This window comes from Plecotus auritus (genome assembly GCF_963455305.1).
Source record: "Plecotus auritus genome assembly, chromosome: X".
Taxonomy (NCBI): domain Eukaryota; kingdom Metazoa; phylum Chordata; class Mammalia; order Chiroptera; family Vespertilionidae; genus Plecotus; species Plecotus auritus.
In genome coordinates, this window is record NC_137784.1 from 105,175,928 (window position 1) to 105,202,654 (window position 26,727).

The window sequence follows — 26,727 nt, forward strand, 5'->3', positions numbered from 1 at the left end:
CTGCCCTCCCTTGCAGGCCTGATCCCTCCCAAGTGCCCTCCCCTGCTAGACATCTTGTGGTGGCCATCTTGTGTCCACATGGGGGTAGCCATCTTTGACCACATGGGGGCAGCCATCTTGTGTGTTGGAGTGACAGTCAATTTGCATATCACTCTTTTATGAGATAGGATTAGATAAGATAGAGGCCTGATGCACGGGTGGGGACTGGCTGGTTTGCCCTGAAGTGTGTCCCAGATCAGGGTGGGGGTTCCCTTGGGGCCTGGGATAGCCTGGGCGAGGGGCCTGTGGTGGTCTGCAGGCTGGCCATGCCCCCCGGCCACCCAAGCAGAGGCCCTGGTATCTGGGATTTATTTATCTTCTATAATTGAAACTTTGTAGCCTTGAGCGCAGGCCAGGCAGGCCAGGAAGTTTGGCTTCCTCCATAGCCTGGGGAAACCCAAACCTCCTGCTCTCTCTGTGGCTGCAGCCATCTTGGTTGGGTTAATTTGCATAGTCACTCCTGATTGGCTTGTGGGCGTGGCTTGTGGGCATAGCGGAGGTATAGTCAATTTGCATATTACTCTTTTATTAGATAGGATAATGAACAACATAAACTGATGAACAAAAACAGATTCAGAGACAGAGAAGCATCTATCAGACTGTCAAACCTCAGAGGGAAGGTAGGGGAGGGTGGGGATAAGGGGGGAGATCAACCAAAGGACTTGTATGCATGCATATAAGCCTAACCAATGGACACAGACACCAGGGGGGTGAGGGCATGATTGGGGGGGGTGGGAGGGGAATGGAGGGATAAGGACACGTATGTAATACCTTAATCAATAAAGAAAAAAAAAGAAAAAGGCTTTGTTGGAGTGGGAAAAAAACTTAACAAGGCTTTGAGGGCCAATATCCACAGTTCTCTATGTAGACTTACTAGCAATAGCATGCCAATCATGTTTTTGTCTCATGACCTTTGCACTCCTCCCTTCCATTGCTAGAGATATTCTTCCCTCAAATATTTATATGATGCTTCCTCTCATTTTATTCATGACTCTGCTCAAATGTCCCCTTATCAGAGAAAACTGCTTGCTGTTTGTTCTCTATGTATATACATAAAATACCAATGCACATACACCCTGTATTTTCTATATCTATCTTCTTTACTTTTATCCATTGCACTTATAACTAGCACAATAAATACTTATGTTTATTGTCTGACTCATCCCAAGTAGAATACAGGCTCTAAAAGAATAAGAAAATATATTTCTGCATAGTAAGCAAAGTATATCATATCTTTATTTATATCAGAGTTTACCTGTCATCTGTCTGTGTATCACTATCTATTCTATCTATCTATCTATCTATCTATCTATCTATCTATCTATCTATCATCTACTTACTTCATCTTTCTGCCTGTTCTTATTGATACCTTTGAATAGTTCAGCACCAAAGAATTTTTTCTGGCCTTTCATCTTACTTAATGTAGCTTCTTTCCCTGACTCTCATTATATACAATATATTTCCTTATTTGTTCATCCATAGTATAGTTGTAAAAAGTTCCATAATCACTCACTGACACCACTTGAGTAAAACACACACCGGATAATACTGGTAATTAAAGTATATTGTGATTATAGCTCATTTTGTCTTTAGCTTTTACAAATTTAATGAAAACAGAAGAGTTCATCTCACCCCCAAATTCACTTGTGCAGCCCTTTGTAATTAGCTGCCCTTACAATCTCAAACCATGGCTGCCACTGATCTATGGTCAGGTTTCCTTTTTTAAAATGATATGCAATCATGTGATATGTAACCTTTTGACTGCCTTCTTTCAAAATGCATTTGGGCATCACTGATATTGTTGCATGTATCCATAGTCCATTCCTATATATTGCTGAGTAGTATTCCATTGTATGGATGTCTGACAAATTGCACATCTATTCAGAGTTTTAAGGACATATGTGTTTTTTTAATTACCTTTTTTTTAGAGAGAAAGAAAGAAGTAGAGAACGGGTGAGCAAGAAACATTGATGTGAGAGAGAAACATTGATTGAGTTGCCCTCCTCACATGCCCCTACCAGGAATCAAAACCACCACCTTTTGGTGAATGAGATGATGCTCCAACCAACTGAGCTACACTGTCCAAGCCAGACATTTAAGTTGTTTTCAGTTTTGGGCAAATATAAATATAATGGCTATAAACAATTGTGTACACATTTTTGCATAAACATAAGTTTTCATTTCTTTCGGGTAAATGCTGTACCATTTTTCATTCTGACCAGCAGATATGAGAGTTTCAGTTGCTACAAATAGTCTTTTGTAGTTTTCAGCATACAAATAATGCATGTCTCTTGTGAGACTAAAGCATTTCTTCTTTGGTACTATTGTTAGTGATGATCTGTTATTAATTTCAAATTTTAATTTGATTATTAGTGTGTAGAAGTACACTTTATGGATATTTACCTTGTTCCAATGACTCTGTTAAACTCACTTTGTTCTAGTATCTTTTGGGGGGATATTTTATGTAAACAATTATGTCAAATGCATGTGGAGACAATTTTCTCCACATAATTTATATGCCTTTATTTTTTATTGCCTTGGAAGTAATAAATATATGATGTTAAATAGCAGTGGTGAGAGTGAACATCATTGACCTATCCTTAATATTATGGGGAAAACATTCACATTTTCAGCATTTACTATATAATGTTAGCTGTCAATATTTTGTTTATGCCCCCTGGGTTAATCAAGTTCCATTCTATTCTTAGTTTGCAGAGATTTATTTATTTATTTATATGAGTTTTCAAATACCTTTTTTTTTTTTTTTTTTTTTTTTTTTTTTTTTTTTTTTACAAATGAAGCGTCACATTCTGATTAAAAATACAGGAGGTTATTTCCCAAGGTGCAAACAAAAGGAAATAGAGACACAATGCAGGAAGACCACCAGAAGGCTCCGCGATAACTTCCAATATTTTCTTAAAATACTATTAAAATTTTGGGCAATGTACATGTACATACATGCAAAAATGTTAGAGTGATGGAAATAACAAAATTCAGACAATTTCCTGACTGCTGGCTTAGAGTTACTGCTGTACCGCCCATATTCTTTATGTTTTAAAAGTTCAAGGGAAAAATCTGATGCAAAAATTTTAAGGTATCATGGACTTTACCGCTAAATCAATTATTCACAGACATAGTTTAAAGGTATATTTGATTCTGTTTCAGCACTGAGAATCATGGTTCTGGACTTACATGTTCAAAATGTATGGCATCTGCTCCTTTAGGCACACCTACTGAACCCCAGGTTTCTCTTTGGAACTTTAGACAATAACCAAAGAAACATGTGGATAAATTCTTAAGTTCTTCTCCTTGTCCTGTTTTGTTTACAGTTGATGCCCTGACAGCACAGTTGGTGGTAATAGCAGTGAAGAAGTAATGCTTGTCATGACAATACTTCTTGTTGTCATTCAGACTTTGGGGAGGGCATCTACTCTTTGTGCCTTAGAGTGCTTCCAGAGGCCCTGTGGGGCTTGCAACAATCTTTGTGGCAGTAAAGTGCCACACACAGAACAGGGATGAAAAAACGCTTTTAGGGTTTCCATGTGATGGCTTTATTGTTCTGCTATGGTCTTGCTCCAACACATGATGTGCATTCCAGGATCCTAATGCTTCTGTGTCACTATGTATCTGCTTCCCAAATAGAAAGGTCTGAATTGGGTAGGAAGAATGAAGCCCTTTTCCTCCTATAGATCAGGTCCTGACAACTTTACATGTCTGTAGAACCTAAAGTTCTTTCTGAGGGGTGATTCCAGTCTTTTTGAGGTTCCCCATTTAGAAAAGCTTGTGCATTGTCCTATAGAAAGGTGGTTGAGATTATTTTTTTAATTATTAACATTTTTTAATGTTGACACTATTGCAGATGGCCCTCAATGTTCCCTGCTTTGCCCACCTCCACCCATCTCCCCCTCCCCCTCCCTTAGCCTTCATCACATTATTGTCCATGTTCATGGGGTATGCATTTATGTTCTTTAGCTAATTCCTTTATTTTAATAAGGAAAGGATGTTGTATTTTGTCAAATGTTATCTTTTTCTCTGCCTCTACTGAGATGATCATATATGATTTTTCTTATTTACTTGGTTAAAATTGGGGTTTATATTAATTGATTTTAAGTATTGAACCAGCTTCCATCTATGTTCATTAGGTATATTAGTTGATAATTTTTCTTTCTTTGTAATATCTTTGACTAGTTTTCTACCAAGATAATGGTAGTCTCATAAAATGAGTTGGGAAATTGTCTCCCCTTTTCCATGTTCTGGAAGGAAACATTTATGATTGCTATTATTACTTATTTAATTTGGTACTAACAATAGTACCAAAGATGAAATGCTTCTGTATTTTAGTAGAATATAACTAGGCTTCTACTTCACTTTGTGGGGGAAAATTAAACTACGAATTCAATTTTTAAAATAGATGTACATCTAAAAAGAGTATTTATGTGTACTTAAGTGAGGTTGGTATTATATGTCTTTTAATGGATCTCTCCATTTCATCTGCCTTGTCAAGTTTATTGGTATAGAACTGTTCTGAGTATGTCCTTATTATCCTTTTAATGTTTGTGTATTTTTTATTTTTATTTATTTATTTATTTATTTATTTTTTATTTTTTTAATTGTTTGAAGTGTTACAAATAGTAGTACATATGTCTCCTTTTTTTTTTTTCCTTCCCCATTGACCTTCCCCCGGCCTCCCCTTCCCCCCAGTACATGCCTTTACCTGCCCCCTCCCCCCAGTGTTTTTTATCCATTGGTTATGCTTATATGCATGCGTACAAGTCCTTCGGTTGATCTCTTACAGCCCACCCCCCGCAACCTCCTCTGCCTTCCCACTGTAGTTTGACAGTCTGTTCAATGCTTCTTTGCCTCTGTATCTATTTTTTCCCCATTTCATTCCTTTAAAAAATCTTGCCTCTGCAGACTAGAAATAAACATATAATAACAAAAAATGTTTGCGTCCCAATTTCCATGTCCAACAGTTCTGAGTCCCCATTTCAATATCAAACAGTTCCTTATGTGTACATGTCAGCAATGATATCTGGATGGTGGGCACATGGTGGCCATGCAGGTCCTACCCTCTCTGGTTTGGTCCTAGGCAACTTGCTGCGTCGCACAGCTGCTGACTGCTAGCGTGGCAAGGAGTCATCAGCGTCTTCCATCTCTGGACTGTTTCTCCTCTTGTCTTCGTGGTTGGAGCAGACCTGTCAATTCCTCTCTGTTGCAGGAATCCACATGGTCTTGGAGTTGTTTTCTGAAAATATACAAACATATTCTTGACCAAAAGTTAATAAAGGAATCTTTTCTATATAATTGATTTGGGATCCTTTTTATTTTTGCCCAAACGATTTTCCTTTGTCTTATTTAGACACCATGTGTGTTTTTCATGGGTGTCTTGCTGTTAGCATTACAAATGAAAACTAATTTTGTAAAGTAAAAATTTTCTAGATGTAATTTACTTATAGGATATTTTTCCTTACATGATATTACCCTTCTATCCCCCCTTTTTTGATTAATGGAGGCTTTTGTAACTTTTATAATGCAGTCTTGATGACTTTAAATTTTAATTTTTTGACAAAAATATGACTGCTTTAGTTTCATTGCATGTTCAGGAATTTTACCATGAGATGAACTACCAATAGAAATTTTAGTTACCACATTAGTAACAGCTTTGTGTCTAGTACAATTAAATTTTCTTGAATATTCACTTATTTCAATTAGCCTATTTAAATTAATCTGAAAACTTGATTATTTTTTTTTTAAATATATTTTATTGATTTTTTACAGAGAGGAAGGAAGAGGGATAGATAGTCAGAAACATCGATGAGAGAGAAACATCGATCAGCTGCCTCTTGCACACCCCCTACTGGGGATGTGCCCGCAACCAAGTTACATGCCCTTGACCGGAATCGAACCTGGGACCTTTCAGTCCGCAGGCTGACGCTCTATCCACTGAGCCAAACCGGTTTTGGCTGAAAACTTGATTATTAAAAGTCTCCTCTAATTAATTCCAGATATTGGGTTTTGTATCTTATCTCTTCTTTTTTCTTGGTGAGGCAAATTTATTGATTTTTTTTTAAGGAACTAGCTTTAGATTTCATTGCTTTTGTCTGTTTCTATTTTCAATTTCACTGATTTCACTTCTGATCTTGATCATTTCCTTTGTTTTCTTTGCTTTGGGTTCAGTATGTTCTCTTTTTTTTTTTGTTCTGGTGTTTGAAGTTGGAGGGTTAGGTTACTCATTTGAGGACTTTCTTTTAATATAAACATGCAATACTATATATAAATTTTCTTCTCAGTACTGCTATAGTTGCATCCAACAAGTTGTGATATGTTATACTTTTGTTTTTATTTTGTTCAAAAATAATTTGTTAACTTCCCTGGAGAATTCCTCTTTAACACATAGGCTATTTAGAAGTGTACTGTTTATTTAAATATATTTGGGAATTTTCAGATATCTTTCTTTTATTGATTTCTACTTCATCAGAGAACATGTTCTCAATCATTTTTCTCTTTTAAACTTGTAAGGGTTGCTTTATGTTCAAGAATATGTTTTAATTTGTTGAATGTTACATATGCATTTGAAATAAATATATTATGCTATTGTTGGGTTGAGTGTTCTACAAAGTCCATCAGTTTAAGGTGATTGATAATGTTTTCAGGGCTTCTCTGTCCTGATTTTCCATTTTGTCTATAAATTACTGATAGAAAAGTGTCAATACCTTCAACTATAATTGTAGAGTTTTCTAATTTTCCTTCCAGGTATTTCAGTTTTTGCTTATTTTTTTTGCAGCTCTGTTGTTACATACATATACATCTAGAATTGTTATGACTTTTTGGAGAACTGGTTTATTCATTATTATATAATATCCTTTTTCCTGGTAATATTATTTGTTCTGAAGTTTATTTTGTCTGATATTAATAAAAATATTCCAGCTTTATTTTATTTAATTTTTAAAATCCTCATCTGAGGATATGTTTTTATTGATTTTACAGAGAGAGGAAGGAAAGAAGAGGGAGAGAGATAGGAAAAGAGAGAGAGAGAGAGAGAGAGAGAGAGAGAGAGAGAGATTGGCTGCCTCCCACATGTGCCCTGACCAGGGATCCAACCCGCAATCCCTTGGTGCACAGGATGGACACTCCAATGAAATGAACCAGGCCAGGGCTCCCCAGGTTTATTTTCAATCAGTGTTTTGTTTTGTTTTCCCAGTTTGTTCATCAGTTTATTTTGTTACTTAGATACCACATATGAGTAAGATCATATGATACTTTTCTTTCTCTGACTGGCTTATTTCACTTAGAATAATGCTCTTCAGGTCCCTCGATGCTGTCTCAAAGGGTAAGAGATTCTTCTTTTTTACTATTGCATAGTATTCCCTGGTGTAAATGTACCACAGCTTTTTTATCCACTCATCTACTAATGGGCACTAGGCTGTTTCCAAATCTTAGCTATTGTAAATTGTGCTGCTATGAACATAGGGGTGTATACATTCTTTCTGATTGGTGTTTCAGGTTTCTTAGGATATATTTCTAGAAGTGGGATCATTGGGTCAAATGGCAGTTCCGTATTTAATTTTTTGAGGAAACTCCATAATGTTTGCCATAATGGTTGCACCAGTCTGCATTCCCACCAGCAGTGCATGAGGGATCCCTTTTCTCTCACCCTCGCCAGCACTTGTCATTGGTTAATTTGTTGATGGTAGCCATTCTGACAGGTGTGAGGTGATGCCTCACTGCTGTTTTAATTTGCGGTGTCTGATACACTATTTTTTTCTAATAAAACTTTATTGTTCAGATTATTACAGTTGTTCCTCTTTTTCCCCCCATAGCTCCCCTCCACCTGGTTCCCACTCCCCTCTCTGCCCTTACCCCCATCCCCCACTGTCTTCATCCATAGGTATATGATTTTTGTCCAGTCCCTTCCCACACCCCCTACACCCCTTTCCCTCTGAGAATTTTCAGTCCACTCCCTTTCTATGCTCCTGATCCTATTATATTCACCAGTTTATTCTGTTCATCAGACTTTTTATTCACTTGATTTTTAGATTCACTTGTTGATAGATATGTATTTGTTGTTCATAATTATTATCTTTACTTTTTTCTTCTTCTTCCTCTTCTTAAAGAATACCCTTCAACATTTCATATAATACTGGTTTGGCGGTGCTGAACTCCTTTAGCTTTTTCTTATCTGTAAAGATCTTTATCTGACCTTCAATTCTGAATGATAGCTTTGCTGGGTAGAGTAATCTTGGCTGTAGGTTCTTGCTATTCATCACTTTGAATATTTCTTGCCACTCCCTTCTGGCCTGCATAGTTTCTGTTGAGAAATCAGCTGACAGTCGTATGGGTACTCCCTTGTAGGTAACTAACTGTTTTTCTCTTGCTGCTTTTAATACTCTCTCTGTCTTTTGCCCTTGGCATTTTAATTATGATGTATCTTGGTGTGGTCCTCTTTGGATTCCTTTTGTTTGGGGTTCTCTGCACTTCTTGGACTTGTAAGTCTATTTCTTTCACCAGGTAGGGGAAGTTTTCTGTCATTATTTCTTCATATAGGTTTTCAATATCTTGCTCTCTCTATTCTTCTGGCACCCCCATAATTCGGATGTTGGTATGCTTGAAGTTGTCCCAAAGGCTCCTGACACTATCTTCATATTTTTGGATTCTTTTTTCTTTTTGCTTTTCCAGTTGGGTGTTTTTTGCTTCTTTGTATTTCAAATCTTTGACTTGATTCTTGGGATCCTTTAGTCTACTGTTGGATCTCTGTATATTGTTCTTTATTTCAGTCAGTGTGTGCTTAATTTCTAGTTGGTCCTTTTTCAAATCGCCGAGGGTCTCACTAAAATTATCGGCGGTTTCTAGAAGATTCTTGAATAACCTTACAACTGTGGTTTTGAACTCTATATCCAGTAGTTTGCTTTCCTCCATTTGTGTCATTTGTGACCTGTTTCTTTGTCTCTGCATTTTGGTTGCTTCCTTGTGTTGACAGCATGACTTTGTGTGCTAGGTGTCTTATAGGGCCCAGTGGCTCTGCTTCCCTAATTAACTGAGGTGGACACTCTTGGTGTACCCCTTTGTAGGCTGTGTGCACATTCTTGTTGTAGTTAAGCCTTGACTGTTGTTGGTATCATGGGAGGAATTGACCTCCAGGCCAATTGGCTGTGAGGATCAGTTTTGTCTATGATGTGAGAACTTCTGTGCTGGAGACACCCTTATGGGGCAAGACTTGTTTCAGTGGGGCTTTGGCGCTCACTGAGTGTGCCCCCTGAGTGTGTCTCTTATGGATCTGAAGAGTTGTAGTCTGGATGTTCTCTCTTTGACCACTGGGTACACTGGCTCTTGGATCTCCAAGGAGAGAGGCCACCCAGCAAGAGCTACAGAGAGATCTGCAGATTCCTTCTCTTTGTTTGGGGTTTGGAGGTGTCCAGATGAGGCCCAGCTATGAAGCAATACAAGCTGCTCTCGAGCCTTGGGTCTTCTTTTGGAGGCTCTGGGGCTCTTTGACCCAGCTGTAGTACGTTAGGTTTCAGATTGCAAAAGGCCAGGCCATTCCTATGCAAAAGCCTCTGCGCACAGCTTGGGTGGGGTTGTAAATTCGGTGGGGCGGGGTCTCAGGGAATCACCAGGGTGGAGCAAACAGCAATGGCTGACCATCAGCCCTGCTTGGAAGAGGTCCCGTGTCTCTGTGTCCCACAGCACCATGCAGGAACAATGATCGCTGCAAGCACCTCTGAGAGAAAGCTGTCCTCGAATTCTGCCCAATGCCAGACAATCCAGTTTCTCCCCGTATGAGTCTGGGTCCCCAGAGTCTTGCCTGTAACTGGAGTTCAGAGCAGTCAGGAGCTTGTATCTCCCTCCTGATTGAAAAAAAGACAACAGCATACTCAGTTGCCAGCCCTTTCCATGCGCGCCTCCGTACCTCTGCACTTCACTTCTGCACCTCTGCACCTCTTCCAAGTCTCAGTGTGCTTTTCTCTTTCCTTCTAGTTGTAGAATTTCCATTCACCCAGCCTTCCTGTGGTTCTGGATGATACCTGTCTTGTCTTTTTGTTGTAGTTTTGAAATGGTTGTGTGAGGCAGCAAGTTCAGGTTCTTTACCTATGCCGCCATCTTGGTTTATCTCCATCAGTGTTTTATGTGAGTGTATTTTCAGTATTTTTTATACCTGTCTTTCTCTCCTGTGTTTTCTAAAAATATGATTTTATTAATTTGAGAGAGAGAGAGAAACTGGAGAGGAAGAAAGAGAGAAACATCGATGCAAGAGAGAAAATTTAACTATGGGCTGCCTCTTTCACACCCCCTACAGGGGATGGAGGCAGCAACTGGGTGTGTGCCCTGACTAGAAATCAAACCAGTGACCCCTCCGTGCATGGGACAATGCTCAACCAACTGAGCAACACTGTATAGTGCTTGTGGTTTTCGTATAGATAAAATACAGACTGATTTTGAAATTTTTATGCAATATAGCAATTTCTTTCTTTTAATTCCCACATTGTTCAACCTGTTCTTTCATTTTTTCTCTTTTTTGCCTTTATTTGGATTAATTGAGCATACTCATGATTTCATTTTATCTCCATTATTGACTTATTCTGTATAACTATATTAGAAAATAATGGTTATTTACCAGTAAAATAATATAATTTAAAATATATCTTTAATTAATTAAAGTCTAACTTTAAAAATAATATACCCCTTCATGTGAAGTATAATGTCTTACAACTCTACATTCCAAATCCTTTCCTCCTGTCATCTGTGCTATTTTTATAATAATTTTCACTTTTACATATATATTTTTAAATAGATTTTTTATTGTTGACAGTATTACAGATATCTCCCATCCCCTCTCCTCAACCCCCCTCTTCCTAGTCTCCCCCAGGTCTTCACTACCCTATTGCTCGTGTCCATGGGCTATGCATATAAATATGTTAAGTTCTTTGGTTTCTCTCTTCTTGTCCCCCAACCCCACATCGAGGTATATTAATCTGTTCCATGCCTCCATGCTTCGGGTCATATTTTATTGATCCATTTATTTTGTTCATTAGATTCCACAAATAAGTGAGATCATGTGATAATTGTCTTTCTCAGATTGGCTTATTTCACTCAGCATAATATTTTCCAGGTCCACCCATGCCATCCCACATCCCAAAGGGTAAGAGATCCCGCTTTTTTAACCACTGTATAGTATTCCATAATGTAAATGTTCCACTTTTTTTTTTTTTTTTTTTTTTTGGTCCATTCATCTACGGAAGGTTACTTGGGCTTTTTTCCAAATTTTAGTTATTTTAAATAACACTGCTGTGAACATAGGGGTGCATATATTCTTTCTGATTGGTGTTTTTGGGGTTTTAGGATATAGTCCCAAAAGTGGGATCACTAGGTCAAACAGGAGTTCCATTTTTAATTTTTTGAGGAAACTCCATACTGTTTTCCACAGTGGCTATACCAGTCTGCATTCCCACCAGCAGTGAACTACTGTTCCCTTTTCTCCACATCCTCACCAGCACTTGTTGTTTGTTGATTTTTTTATGATAGCCATTCTGGCAGGTGTGAAGTGTGGTTTAAATTTGCATTTCGCTGATGATTAGTGACTTTGAGCATTTTTTTCATATGTCTCTTGGGCATTTGTACTTCCTCTTTGGAGAAATGTCTATTCAGGTCTTCTTTCCATTTTTTAATTGAATTATTTGTCTTCCTTTTGTTGAGTTGCATAAGTACTTTTTTATTTTGGATATTAACCCCTTATCAGATGTATCCTTGGAAAATATGTTCTCTCATATAGTTCATTCCCTTTTCATTTTGATGGTGGTTTTTTTTTTGCTGTGCAGAAGCTTTTTATTTTGATGTAGTTCCATTTATTTATTTATTTTTTCCTTTGTTTCTCTTGCCCTAGGAGATGTATTGGCAAAAATTCCGCTACACGAGCTGTCTGAGATTTTACTGTCTATGTTTTCTTCTACAATTTTTATGGTTTCATACTTTTAAATCTTTTATCCATTTTTGATTTATTCTTATGTATGGTGTAAGTTTGTGGTCTAGTTTCATCTTTTTACATGTGTCTGTCCAGTTTTCCCAACACCGTCTGTTGAAGAGACTGTCTTTACTCCATTGTATGGCCACTTGAGAAGAATGTATATTCTGTTGCTTTGGGGTGAAATGTCCTGTAAATAATAGTTAAATTCATCTGATCTAGTGTGTCATTTAAGGCCTCTGTTTCCTTCTTTGTCTCATGTTATAGCCAGTACCAGGGTGTTTTGGTTATAATAGCTTTGTAGCATGGTTTGATATCTGATATTGTGATCCCTCCAACTTTGTTCTTCTTTCTCAAGATTGCTGCAGCTATTCAAGGTCTTTTATGGTTCCATTTACATTTTTTGGAGTATTTGTTCTAGATCTTTGAAATATGCCATTGGTATTTTAATAGGGATTGCATGGAATCTATAGATTGCTTTGGATAGTACGGACATTTTAATGATGCGATGTTAATTCTTCCAATCCAGGAACATGGTATACATCTCTGTTTCTTTGTATCTTCCTCTATTTTTTTTCAATGCCCTATTGTTTTCCAAATACAGGTATTCTACCTCTTTAGTTAAGTTTATTCCTAAGTATCTTATTTTTTTGTTGTTGTTGTTGCAATGGTAAATACAATTGTTTTTTAGTTTCTCTTTCTGAGAGTTCATTATTGGTGCATAAAAATGCCATCGATTTCTGGATGTTGATTTTGTATCCTGCTACCTTGCCAAATTCATTTATTAAGTCTAGTAGTTTCCTGGTGGAGGCTTTAGGGTTTTCTATGCACAATATGGTGTCACCTGCAAATAAGGACAGTTTTATTTCCTCCTTTCCAATTTGGATGCCTTTTATTTCTTCTTCTTGTCTGATTGCTGTGGCTATGTTGAATAATAGTGGTGAAAGTGGACATCCTTGTCTGTTCCTGTTCTTAAATTAAATGCTTTTAATTTTTGTCTATTGAGTATTATGTTGGATGTATGACCTTTATTATGTTGAAGTATGATCCCTCTAGTCCCACTTTACTGAGAGTTTTTATCAAAAAAAGTGTGCTGGATTTTGTTGAATGCTTTTTCTGCATCTGTTGATATGATCAAGTGATTTTTATCTTTCATTTTGTTTATATGATATATCACATTTATTGATGTGCTAATATTATACCAGCCTTGCATCCATGGAATAAATTCAACTTGATCATGATGCATGATTTTTTTAATATGTTGCTGGATCCATTTTGCTAATATTTTGTTGAGGATTTTAGCATCTGTCTTCATCAGGGATATTGGGCTATAATTTTCTTTTTTTTCTTTATCTGGTTTTGGAATTAGGATAATGCTGACTTTGTAAAAAGAGCTTAGAAGTGTTCCTTCCTCTTGAATTTTTGGGAAAAGTTTGAGGAAGATAGGTGTTAGTTTTTCTTTGAATGCTTGGTAAAATTCTCCTTTAAATCTACCCAGTCCAGGACTTTTGTTTGCTGGTATTTTTTTTTTTTTTTTTTTTTACTTTTTTTCTTTATTGATTAAGGTATTACATATGTGTCCTTATCCTCCCATTGCCCCCCACCCCCTACTCATGCCCTTACCCCCCGGTGTCTGTGTCCATTGGTTAGGCTTATATGCATGCACACAAGTCCTTTGCTTGATCTCCCCCCCCGCCCCCTTATCCCATCCTCCCCTACCTTCCCTCTGAGGTTTGATGGTCTGATCAATGCTTCTCTGTCTCTGGATCTGTTTTTGTTCATCAGTTTATGTTGTTCATTATATTCCATAAATGAGTGAGATCATGTGATATTTATCTTTCTCTTTATTTCACTTAGCATAATGCTCTCCAGTTACATCCATGCTGTTAGAAATGGTAAGAATTCCTTCTTTTTTTTTTACCACAGCATAGTATTCCATTGTATAGATGTACCACAGTTTTTTAATCCACTCATCTGCTGATGGGCACTTAGGCTGTTTCCAAATCTTAGCTATGGTAAATTGTGCTGCTATGAACAAAGGGGAACATATATCTTTTCTGATTGGTGTTTCTATTTTCTTGGGATATATTCCTAGAAGTGGGATCACTGGGGCAAATGTTCCATTTTTTTGCTAGTAATTTTTAAATTACTGGTTCAATTTCAACAGTTGTTATTGGCCTATTCAGGTTTTCTGATTTTTCCTCATTGAGTTTTGGAAGCTTGTATGTTTCTAGGAATTTGTCCATTTCACCCAAGTTGTCCAGTTTGTTGTCATATAGCTGTTCATAGTATCCTATATAATAAAGAGGTCATATGCAAATGGTTGTTATGCTGAGATGCTTAACGACTGATCACCAGGAGGGTGGGGCAGCGAGCTGGAAGTGGGGGAGAACTACAGGAGGGCGAGGTAGTGAGCTACGAGGTGCAGAAGCTATAGGAAGGCGGGGCAGCGAGCTATGAGCAGTGGAGAGCTACAGCAGCAGTGGATGGGGCAGCCAGCTGAGGCAAGTGGATTCTTGCACAGGGCCACTAGTCTATAATAATAAAAGCATAATATGCTAATTAGACCAGACATCCTTCCAGACGTCCTTCTGTACGAAACTGAGGCTGCGAGGGAAGCCCGGTTCCTGGGTGCCAGAGGGAAGCTGGAGCCAGCAGCCAGGGGAAGGAAGGCTTACTTTTGCACGAATTTCATGCATTGGGCCTCTAGTTTGCTAATAATCTTTTGTATTTCTGTGGTGTCCATTGTTTTATCACCACTTTCATTTCTGATTTTACTTATTTGGGTCCTCTCTCTTTGTTTTTTGATGAGTTGCTCTAGGGCTTGTTTATATTTTCAAAGAACCAGCTCTTGGATTCATTGATCATTTATACTGTTTTGGGTTTTTTGTTTTAGTCTCTCTGTCATTTATTTCTACTCTGATCTTCATTATTTCCTTCCTTATACTTCCTCTGGGCTTTTGTTGCTATTCTCTTTCTAATTCATTTAGTTGTAGGGTTAGATAGTTTATTAGTGCTTTTTCTTATTTCTTGAAATAGATCTGTAATGCTATGAATTCAGTCCCAGGCACTCCTGTTTCAACTACAGATCTGTAGCCTCTTTACTTTCCTCAGGTCCTCAATTCTAATATGTCCAGGTCAGTACAGTTCCTGCCCACTGGCCCTCGTGGTGGAGCAGAGCAATTGGGCTCTAGGGCTGCAGTGGCAGTACAATAGTGGTGGCAGATAGTGTATATATAGCTGGGGTGAGAGTCCTGCCAGCTCAGTGGCAGTCACATGGGCGTATGGGGTCAGTCTAGGTGCATGCCAGGTGCGAGGTCCTGCTGGTGTTTGCTTAAGCATGTGGTCTGTGCGGTGTCTGCAGAAGGTGCCCGTGAGGTCTGGGTTATGGCCTTGGGACGCACGTGTGTGCATGGGGTCCAGGGTGAGGTGCCTGTGGTTTCAGGCCTGGGCCACATCTAGTCCAGGTGGTGGTGAGGCTGGGTGCCTATCTGCTTTGGCTCCCTGCAGCATCCTCCCAAGAAAAGCCTTGTAAACCCTTCAAGATGGGGTGGACTGAGCCAGAGTCACGCCTCAGAGTGCCTGTTGCAGTAGCAGTGGTTCTTTGGCCAGGTGAATACAATCATCTGCCCCAGAGACTCCATGTTGGAATCTCAACAGTCCCATTTAGAAGTGCATAAAATATACCTAGGAATAAATTTGACCAAATTGGTGAAAGACTTGTGCTCTGAAAATTATAAGACATTGAGGAACAAAATTGAAGATGGCACAAATAAATGGAAGGATATATTATGCTCATGGGTTGGAAGAATAATATCATTAAAATGTACGTACTACATAAAGCAATCTACAGATTCAATGCAATCCCTATCAAAATACCAAAGGCATTTTTTTTTTTTTTTTTTTTTTTTTTTTTTTACAGAATGAGAACAAATACTCCTAAAATTGGTATGGAACCACAAAAGACTACAAATAGCCTACATAGTCTTGAGGAAGAAGGACAAAATTGCTCTATGATTTCAAATTATATTATAAAGCTATGGTAATCAAAACAGTATGGTACTGTTGCAAAAACAGACACAATGGAATAGAATAGAGAGCCCAGAAATAAAACCATATGCATATGTTTAATTATATACAGCATGGAAAAGACAGTCTCTTCAATAGATTTTGGTGGGAAAACTGGACAGATACATGCAAAAAATAAATAATACTACCTTATTACACCATATGCAAAAATTAACTCTAAATTGATCAAAGATTTAAATGTGATATCTGATACTATAAAACACCTAGAAAAATGTAAAGGAAGTAAACTCTTTGATTTTGACCTTAGGAATAATTTTTGGATATGTCTCCTCAGGCCAGGGCAACAAAAGAAAAAAAAAACAAAAACACATGGGACTGCATCAAACTAAAAAACTTTTGCACAGTGAAAGGAACCATCAACAAAATAAAATGGTAACTTACCAAATGGAAGGATTTACAAATGATATATCTGATAAGGGGTTGATATCTAAAATATATAAAGAACTCATATAACTCAACATTAAAGAAACAACCAATCCAATTTAAAAATAGGCAGAGGACTTGAATCGACATTTTTCCAAAGAAGGCATACAAATGGACAAGAGACACATGAAAAAATGCTCAACATCACTAATCACCAGGTGAATGCACATAAAAAACACAATGAGCCGAAACCGGTTTGGCTCAGTGGATAGAGCGTCGGCCTGCGGACTGAAAGGTCCCGGGTTCGATTCTGGTCAAGGGCATGTACCTTGGTTGCGGGCACATCCTCAGTGGGAGGTGTGCAGGAGGCAGCTGATCGACGTTTCTCTCTCATCGATGTTTCTAGCTCTCTATCCCTCTCCCTTCCTCTCTGTGAAATATCAATAAAATATATTAAAAAAATAAAACCCAATGAAATATCACTTCACACCTAACAGAACAGCTATGATAAAAAAGAAAAAGATAGTAGATTTTAAGTATGGCCAAAGATGTGGAGAAAAGGGAACATTTGTGTACTATTGGTGGGATTGTAAATTGGTTCATCCACTATGGAAAACAATATGGAAGTTTCTCAAAAAGTTAAAAATATAATTACCACATGACCCAATAATTCCATTTCTGGGCATTTATCTGAGAAAACAACAACAACACCAATTTGAAAATATATAAGCACCCCCTATGTTTATTGTAACATTATTTATAACTAGAGGCCTGTGGGGTCCCTCAGGCTGGCCTGCGGGGATCGGGCTGAAACTGGCTCTTCGACATCCCCTGAGAGGTCCCAGATTGCAAGAGGGCAGTTCTTGGGTGAAACACCCTAGAATAGGGATCCCTCCTCTCTGGTTCTGGGTGTGTCACCAAAAACCTCAGCTGCCAAGTCACCACAGCTCAGCAGCTCCTATGTTGAGCGTCTGCTGCCTAGTGGTCAGTATGCATCATAGCTACTGGTCAGATGGTCGAATGGTCAGCCAGTCAGCTGGTTGCTTAGGCTTTTATATATACATATATGTATATATAGATAGCCAAGATATGGAAACAACCTACATGTCTATTGACAGATGAATGGAGAAATAAAATATGGTATTTATATATAGACCAGAGGCCCGGTGCACAAAATTTGTGCATGGGTGGGGGGGCAGTGTGTCCCTCAGCCTAGCCTGCACCCTCTACAATCTGGGACCCCTTTGAGGAATGTCCGACTGCCTGTTTAAGGGATTGGGCCTAAACGGGAAGTCGGACATCCCTTTCACAATCCAGGACTGCTGGCTCCAAAACGCTCGCCTACCTGCCTGCCTTCCTGATTGCCCCTAACCGCTTCTGCCTGCCAGCCTGATCACCCCCTAACCACTCCCCTGCCAGCCTGATCGATGCCTAAGTGCTCCCCTGCCAGCCTGGTCACCCCCAACTGCTCTCCCCTGCTGGCTTGGTCACCCCCAGCTGCCCTCCTCTGCAGACCTGGTCACCCCTAACTGCCCTCTCCTGCAGGCCTGGTCACCCTTAACTGCTCTCCCCTTCTGGCCTGGTCACCCACAACTACCCTCCCTTACAGGCCTGGTTCCCCCCAACTGCCCTCCCCTGCAGGTCTTGTGTCCCCCAACTGCCCTCCCCTGCAGGCCTGGTCGCCCCTAACTGCCCTCCCCTGCAGGCCCGGTCACCCCAACTGCCCTCCCCTGCAGGCCTGATCGCCCACAACTGCCCTCCCCTTCTGGCCATCTTGTGGTGGCCATCTTGTGTCCACATGGGGGCGGCCATCTTTGACCACATGGGTGCGACCATCTTGTCTGTTGGAGTGATGGTCAATTTGCATATCTCCTCTTTATTAGATAGGACAGTGGTTGGCAAACTTCGGAGCGAGCTGCGGTTTGCCGTTCTGTTGACTAATGAGTTTGCCAACCACTGACCTAGACTCTCGATTCCAATAATTACAGGCTGTTGTTGTTCCTTGTGATTAAGCCCCTATCCTAGTGGTCGGCAAACTCATTAGTCAACAGAGCTGCAAACCGCGGCTCGCGAGACGCATTTGGCTCGTGAGCCACAGTTTGCCGACCACTGAGATTGGACAATGGAATATTACTCAGCCATAGAAACATAATGCAATTCTGCATTATGACAGCCTGGCTGGATCTAGAGGATCCTACTGGTTCTGCTTCTCTAGTTGAACCCTTACTTATAAAATGCCAATGACCATATTAATCAGAAAAAATGAAGTCATATATTATAAATAAGCACAAGAATATGCCATAGCTATGTAATGGAATCTGTGGTATTATTTTTAAATGGGTTCCTTTGTCCAGTATCTTGCAGAAATGACTAACATACATAATTAAGCCAGTCTTCTTCAAAGTAATTATCTTTGGGAATAGAAATGCAAGTAGAAACACAATTAATGAATATGCTAATTTCACCCTGTGAAATATCAAGGAATAGTTGATCTTTATTCATGGCTTAAAAATGCATACTAAATTCAATTGAAGATTCCCATAAAATTTTAAAAAACTAAACATAATAATGCTATTTCAAGGTTAAACTTAAAACAAAGGGAGAAAACATCAATTTATTATCCTTGAGATTAATTAAATATAAAGTCTGAAAAAATATGGACTAAATACCAGAAGGCTGTATTGATGCTATCAAAAACTAGGCAGCTAATAATGACTCTTAATAATGTCTGGTGAGAATAGAATCCCACCACTCTCTATTAGTGCATACTGCTTATTTTTATTTTTGTGTGTGCAAATGAGCTAGTATTACCATAATGAACATGTAAAACATCAGAAATAACTAAGTATGTATGCAGGAATAAATTATTTCTGCTCTAAGAAACTAACCAGAGGGAACAAATATTCTTCTGGATTTGGGGCAAGCAAAGCTCTGTAACAGAATAAAACATTAATTTCTTGGAAGGAATAAAAACTTTTCATTTTGGAGTGATTTCCTTCAGAAGATTTCTGAAAATCTGTGGTTTATTTATTTATTTAAATCTGGTTTTAAGTGAATTATTTGAAAAGAAATCAATCAGCAGATTTCTAAAACCTTCTTTTAGAACTAAGTTAAAATGTTCCTTAGTTGCTTAAATGACAGTTTGAAAAAGCAGGTTACTACTGTACCTTTGGTTCACATAAAATTATACTTTAAGGAAATATAAAAGGCATTATTTATTCATCTATAAAGTATATAAATAACTTATAAGTAACATATCAAAATCATAATTAAATAGTAATTTTAAGTCATAAGGTTCCAACTAAAATTTTCTTTCGACCTTCAGGTGTTTTATACTAACCTCTGTCTCATAATATTTTAGTCTATGGAGAATAATTTGACATAGTAACAATTTTACAAAATCACAAATGTAAAGCAGCCAAAGCAAAATAGAAGAAAATCGTCAACAGTGCATAGTATGTTTGCCCCCCACCCCTGGAGCCAACTTTAATAGGGCTTAAAGTTTTAGAACTTTGATGACTGCTATTATCATAATTTGCCTCATTCAGTAGGAGGCATGTACTGTACAATACAAATAATCAAGACAATACACTTCAAGTATGCTGCACAAAGTTGTTTACTGTGGTGGGGTTTTCATTAACAAGCACCAGTGAGAGACAGCCTTCTTTGAAAATACAAATGCTACTCTACCTAGTTCCACGTTTTAATATTTTTAGTGGGCTTTAAAAGGGGAATTTTATGACAAAAAAGAATTTTTCATTTCTAAAATGGCTCTTATAGTTGTTTGACATTTGAGAAATATTCCCTATCTTAAATAATAAGTTGGTTTCACTCCTACAAGCTTTTAACTTTAGGACTCACAGTTCTTTTATTAATACTAAAGAAGATTCATTCCTGATTTATTTTGTATATTTGATTTCATTCTGAGTTGTAGTCGATGACTAATGCAAAACAAAACAAAACAAAAATTAACATACAACATACTGCCTCATTATGTTCTTACATCATGCTCCTAATTAAGAGGGCCAACTCTGTTGATTCTTAATAACACTTAGGGAACTGTGAGTGTCTAAAGAATATTGATCAATTTATCAAAAGAGTAGCATTGTTTAAATAAATATTGGTATTTTGAAAAATGTATGAAACTAAGAGGACCAAGGTTCTTATTTTCTATGTGTATAGTGTGCTTTATTTCTCTCTGGAAATCAATCTCAAAGAAGGTTACCTTTTCCAATAGATACTCTCACCTCTCCCACACATATGTGTGTCCACAAGTCCCCACTTCTTTTGTTAAGTTTTGTAATTAAATGACTTTGAGTTAAAAACACATCTCTACCATCATTTCCTAAATATCATAGCTATCCACACAACGATACCCAATGCAGCCAATGTTTATGTATTTTTAATGCTCTATTATATACTACTAGAGGCCCAATGCACAAAATTCATGCAAGGGCCTTGGCCCTGACCCCTGCTCACCATTGCTGCGGCCCAGGGGCCTCTCCCTCCTCTGCCATGGCCCCCGCTCACTGTGGCTTTGTCTAGAAGGAAGGACGTCTGGAAGGACATCTGGTCTAATTAGCATATTATGCTTTTATTATATAGATTGTATTATAGCATAGGCATGTTTTTTCATGAAATATAATAAACCTGTAGAACCATATCTTACCAATGTGTAAGTTGGTCTTTGGTAACTTAAGATACTTCACCATTGCTTCTATGTCACAATATTGGCAACTTAGAGATGCCAGACTTCAGAAACCAATTAACATGAAGTATTTATCTTTTTATTAGACATAATGAAAAGAGACAATATATGTCAATTTTATTTTGGCATTATAGAAACAATAAAAAATACAAAGGCCCAAAGAGAGGGAAACTTTTATTGAAGAGCATCAAGGAAGGATGTGGCTAGAGCAAATATGTAAGGTAAAAATAGTAGGAAATCAAGTCAGAGAAAAATAAGGGGGAAGGGAAATATTGTTTAGTGTTTGGATTTTGTAAGTATATTTGTTTATAAAAATGAGATTTAAAGCCATTGTAATGATAAACTTAGGTAAATGGGTCTGTTTGTTGCTGTGTGAATACTAGACTGTGTATGTAGTCAGACTTAGGGAGTGAGCAAGAGTGTGTGTAGATAAAGCAGTTAGCTTAAAATAAAAGCTTGATAAATCAATAAAAATGATGGTTTCTTGGATCATGATGATTGAAGTGGGAGCTGTGAAAAACTGTTATACACTTGGCATATACAGAAGATAGAACCAAAAACTTTGTTGATAGACAAGATGTGAGGAAGGAGAAAGAGTTGCCACAAACTGATATGGGAAAAGACTGGACTCTTTTGGCAGGGAGAAGATACCTTTTTAGCAGGGAGAAGATAAGGCATTAGATTTCAAATGTATTGCACTTGAGGAGCCTATTAGTAACTTATAGCTGTTATAGATAAACCATTTGAGGAGATCTATAGCATCTACAATCTTCATGTGTTCTTTTTTTAATCCTCACCCGAGGACATGTTTTTATTGAGTTTGTGTTTGTTTTTTTTGAGAGAGAGAGAGAGAAAAAGAGAGAGAGAGAAATGTTGATGTGAGAGAGAAACATCATCGGCTGCCTCCTATATGCACCCTGACCAGGAATTGAACCCACAATCTTTTGGTGTATGGGACGACACTCCAACCAACTGAGCCACATGGCCAGGACTGCAATCTTCATGTTTTATGATACTTTATTATTAATATATCAGTCAAGATCTCATTATAAATATTGACAATCTTGATATTCATGATACAAGAGTATACAGTATATCTCTTATATTGGAAAATAGAATCTTGGGTGTAAAAAGAAGTGTCTCCTTACTATCATGGCATTGACAAGAAGTGACAAATGTTTTTTTTAAATTAGTAACTAGTTTAACAACCAGAAAGGGATGGATGGAAACATTTCTATCACAGGCAACTTAGAAAATATAAACTTTTAAAATGGAAAAATTCATATATCCATTTGTATTTCAAGTACTAAAGGAAGTTTGTGATACCCTGTCATCTAGCCTTATCCCTAACTCCCCAAATTTGCTAAAAGAATGTTACTAGCTGTTAGAAAGTGACACTAAATCTCCTATGCCATGACAGACACAATCCTTTGATAAAATAGGCTTCTTTATCTGTAATGTTATCATCTGTCAACTAAAATGATATACTGCTACATCAAGGACAGAATATAATATGATTTGGGTATAGATACCCTAAGTTTTCTTTTGCATGAAGTAATCGGACTTAGAGATATCTGACAAATACTGTAATTATTTAAAGTACTTCTGACAAAGTAGCATAATTCATCAATATTGTGAACATAATTTCAATGTGAATAGTCAAAATAATTGTGATTAAACCACTCTTTTGACGCTGTTTAGAAGAGGATAAAAAAGATAATGATGAGGAACTGTGGTTACTGACATTTAGAACTCAGGGATAATTTTCTACCTATTTGTAGGGATTATTTTCATGAATTTTTTTTCAGTTCTGATTTTGACGTTACAGAGGTGCTGAGCATTGTCAAATAAATTCTGCTTTTTACATTATATGACATACAGTTTATAATTATCACTCCATCATGATGTATCACTCTAGAACTTCACCAATTGTCCTCGGAGAATTTCTTTTTATTTTTCTTCAAAGAAATCTAGATTATAGGGCAAGTACATTCCCAAATATTTATGTTAATCTTCATCTGAGTTTACTTATGAATAGTCTTAATAATTTTATTCATATAATTGATCGTTTTGATTTTGAGTGGATATCATATTTTATTGCTTATTTGTCTTATGTAATTTATCTGCAACATTCTATCAACTATGCATCTGTATTTACTTTTATTGTCTTGGCTATTGTAAAGATTTAATTTTGGTTAGACCCATAGCTTGGATTATTCTTCCTTCTTGCCTTTAATTTTTAAGTTGTATTATCCTAGCACACATTTCAAATTCATAAATACTGATGAATGTGACGGTGACCAAATGCAAAGATGGTCATTTAGACTCCAAAAGAAAACTATAAATACATCTTTTTGTCATTGCAAAGAGCTATTTGCCTAGCAGACTAAGCAATATATAACTCATTAAAAATCAGTTAAACTATAAGAGTTGTCTCATTCTAATATTGCAAAAAAGTTGAGCATATGCATCATTGTGGATCTGAACATGAACTTTGATTGATGAAAGATCAGATCTCAGACTGCAATCCACTGTCCATATAATCTTCCTTTCAGTAAAATATATATGTGTGTATATATACATATACTAGAGGCCCGGTGCATGAAATTCGTGCACGGAGGGGGGAGGTCCCTCAGCCCCGCCTGCACCCTCTGCAATTCAGGACCCCTACACCTTTTCCTTATCTAGCTAACCTCTTCACATTTAAAAAAAAATTAACTGAAATTTAAAAATTAACTACTCAAGGAAATCCTCTTTGAACAAATGTCTTTACAATCTGTATTAAGTATTTTCATAGTATATCATTCTTTTTCTTTAACAGCTACTTAGAGTGGATGCAATGTGGTTTTAATTCTTGCATCTGAATTTTTTCTTCTTGCTCTTGTAACAGCAAAGCTTGTCCAATTTACATTTGCCATTCAAAGGCTTATATTTGATTCAGTTTCTAGTAGGCTCCCTGCTTTTTTTTTTTTAAGCAATTTATTTGGGTTGTGATAGTAAGCCTCACTTGTAGGTCTCCCTATCTGAATATTTCTATAATCAAGCCTGTAGGTCTCCCTATCTGAATATTTCTATAATACCTATCACTTTAGCATACCAGAGATTGTGTTCATTTATAGAAAATAATAATAAATGTCACCTGATCATTTGATCTTCTAGTAAAATTTATAGCAAGATGTATTATTCTAGTAATTTAACTATTACAAAACTGAGGCGTACAGAAATCACATTGAACAATAAAGAAAGACTCCAATATCAAAGCATAGTCCACTTAGGGTCTCCCTTGTCTGGTGCCTCAGATATCATAGCATAGTATACAGTTCACATGGAACTCAGCTTCCTTTAAAATAGGAAGGGATGCCATACTCATGAAGAATCTACTTTCACACATATTTTTTTTAATTTAATTCACAGCACATACTCTTTGTACTAATTATTGGAAAATCAATCTAGCAATTGCCTCTGTTCCTCTCTGTATTGTTGCCTTACATTCTGATGTTATTACTGCGTTTTTATCATCCACTCTAATAAGATTGTGAATTTTTTAAGGGCAGAGATCATGACTTGAGCTTGTGTTTCTCTGTCATGGTGCCTAGATAAATACTCAAATGCCATCCAGTCCAAATGACTGTGATGAGAGAAGCCCACCGTTGCTGGAGACCTCTGATTTTTATTTAAGGGGCCTCACTTGTTTTGCGCCTTTACAGAGGGGTGAGTAGGGGCTGAGGGAATTTGAGGAAACCCAGACAGAATTCTCCTCCTAAAAGATTTTGCTAAGCTGGTGCCCGGGACCGGGGGCATTTGTCCAATTAAAATCCGGGCACACAGCAATAACAAAGGCACTGGCCTCCTACTGCTAATGCGTGGGGATCAAACCCCAGCCTGCAGAAACTCACCCCCACAGTCAGGACCAGGCCACTGCTCCTAACTCTGGGGAGAGGGAGACTTCCAATGGCTGCAGGCTAGAGGCCCTGGACTCTGCACCACGCGCAGGAACAGGTCCCTAGCGCAGGTTGGTCAGCGGAGCGGCTTCTTTGCCTGGGATTGCGGGTCGGCTTGGCCAGTCTTGGCCTGGTCGGTTCGCCCTGTGATGGAGGGGCGGCTCAGCTTGGCCTGTTCTCCCCATGATTGCAGGGCAGCTTGGCCTGGGCTCACTGCTTTCCACCAGCTGCAGCTTGCCAGTCTCCTATGGGCTGTGGGGAGCTGACCAGTAGATCCCACAGCATGTGGCAGCAGCTGTGAAGGTCGCCACGGCAATCCAGCACTGACTTCCACTTGGTCAGCCTTTGGTCCTGATCAGTCATTACAAGTTACAAACCTGGGCTTTTATTATTAGGATATGAATATGTATGGGTACCCTAAAGATAGGACATATTTCACTGTTCCTTAAAGGGATAATCATTCATGCCTAGGCTATCATCACTAATCAGAAAATCATATTCAGGATCTCCTCTTTCTTAGAATATCGGAACCTCCAAAGTCTGATATTCATTCACTTGAAGTTGTTTTCTAGGTTATTGATTTGACTCCTCTATACTTTACAATCCTTGATGCTTTCAATTTGAATCATGGATTAAATTTAACTGACATTTTCATATTTTGCACTTTCCTCTATAATATTATCACAAGGCTTAAATCATTGAATTCAGTGTTTCAAATGACATGTAACAATTGGATGAGACCCTATAGGATATTTCAAAATAAACTGAACAGTTCATAAAAATTTGCCCAATTCCAAACCTGATTAGACACAAGGCTAGAATCTATGGGAGTTCCATTTATGCCTAAAGTATTGCTATGAGTAAGAAACTAATTTTTCTATTGAAATATTTATCTATACTAACATTCGTAAACAATTGCAGCTTTAAAATTTACATGTGTTATAATTCTTTTCTCCTATTATAATTAACACTAACAGATAAGATGCTATGCTTCTGACATCTTAATAGACATCCTTGTAAAATTTAATGGACTTCCACTATTTGGGGCACCTGTTTCACTTTCATGCCAATTACATCTAATTTAATAAATAAAATTGAATTTAAAATATGTTTCACCATATTTCTTCTATCGGACTACTACTCTTCATGGCAAATCAAGTAATTATACTTGGAAAATAAGAAGATGGAATTCTCAGATACCTTTCTTTAATAACCAGTCTTTTATTTGTTTGATTATTTATTTATAATTGAGGTCATATTGGTCTGTAACATTTATGTAAGTTTCAGGTGTCCAACATTATAATTTGACATTTGTATACACTACAGTGTGCTCACCACCAAATGTCTAGTTTCCATCTGTCACCATACAGCTGACCCCCTCTACCCATTTTGCCTATTTCCCCACCCCCTTGCCTTCTGATAACCACCAATATGTTTTCTGTTTCTATAACATTGTTCTTGTTTTGTTTGTTTGTTTTTATTCCACATATGAGTCAAATCACATGGCATCTCTTCCTCTGTCTTATTTCACTTAGTATAATAACCTCAAGTACCATCCATGTTGTCACATGGCAAGATTTCATGTTTTTTATTGCTGAGTAGTATTTCATTATATATCACATCTTTTTTAT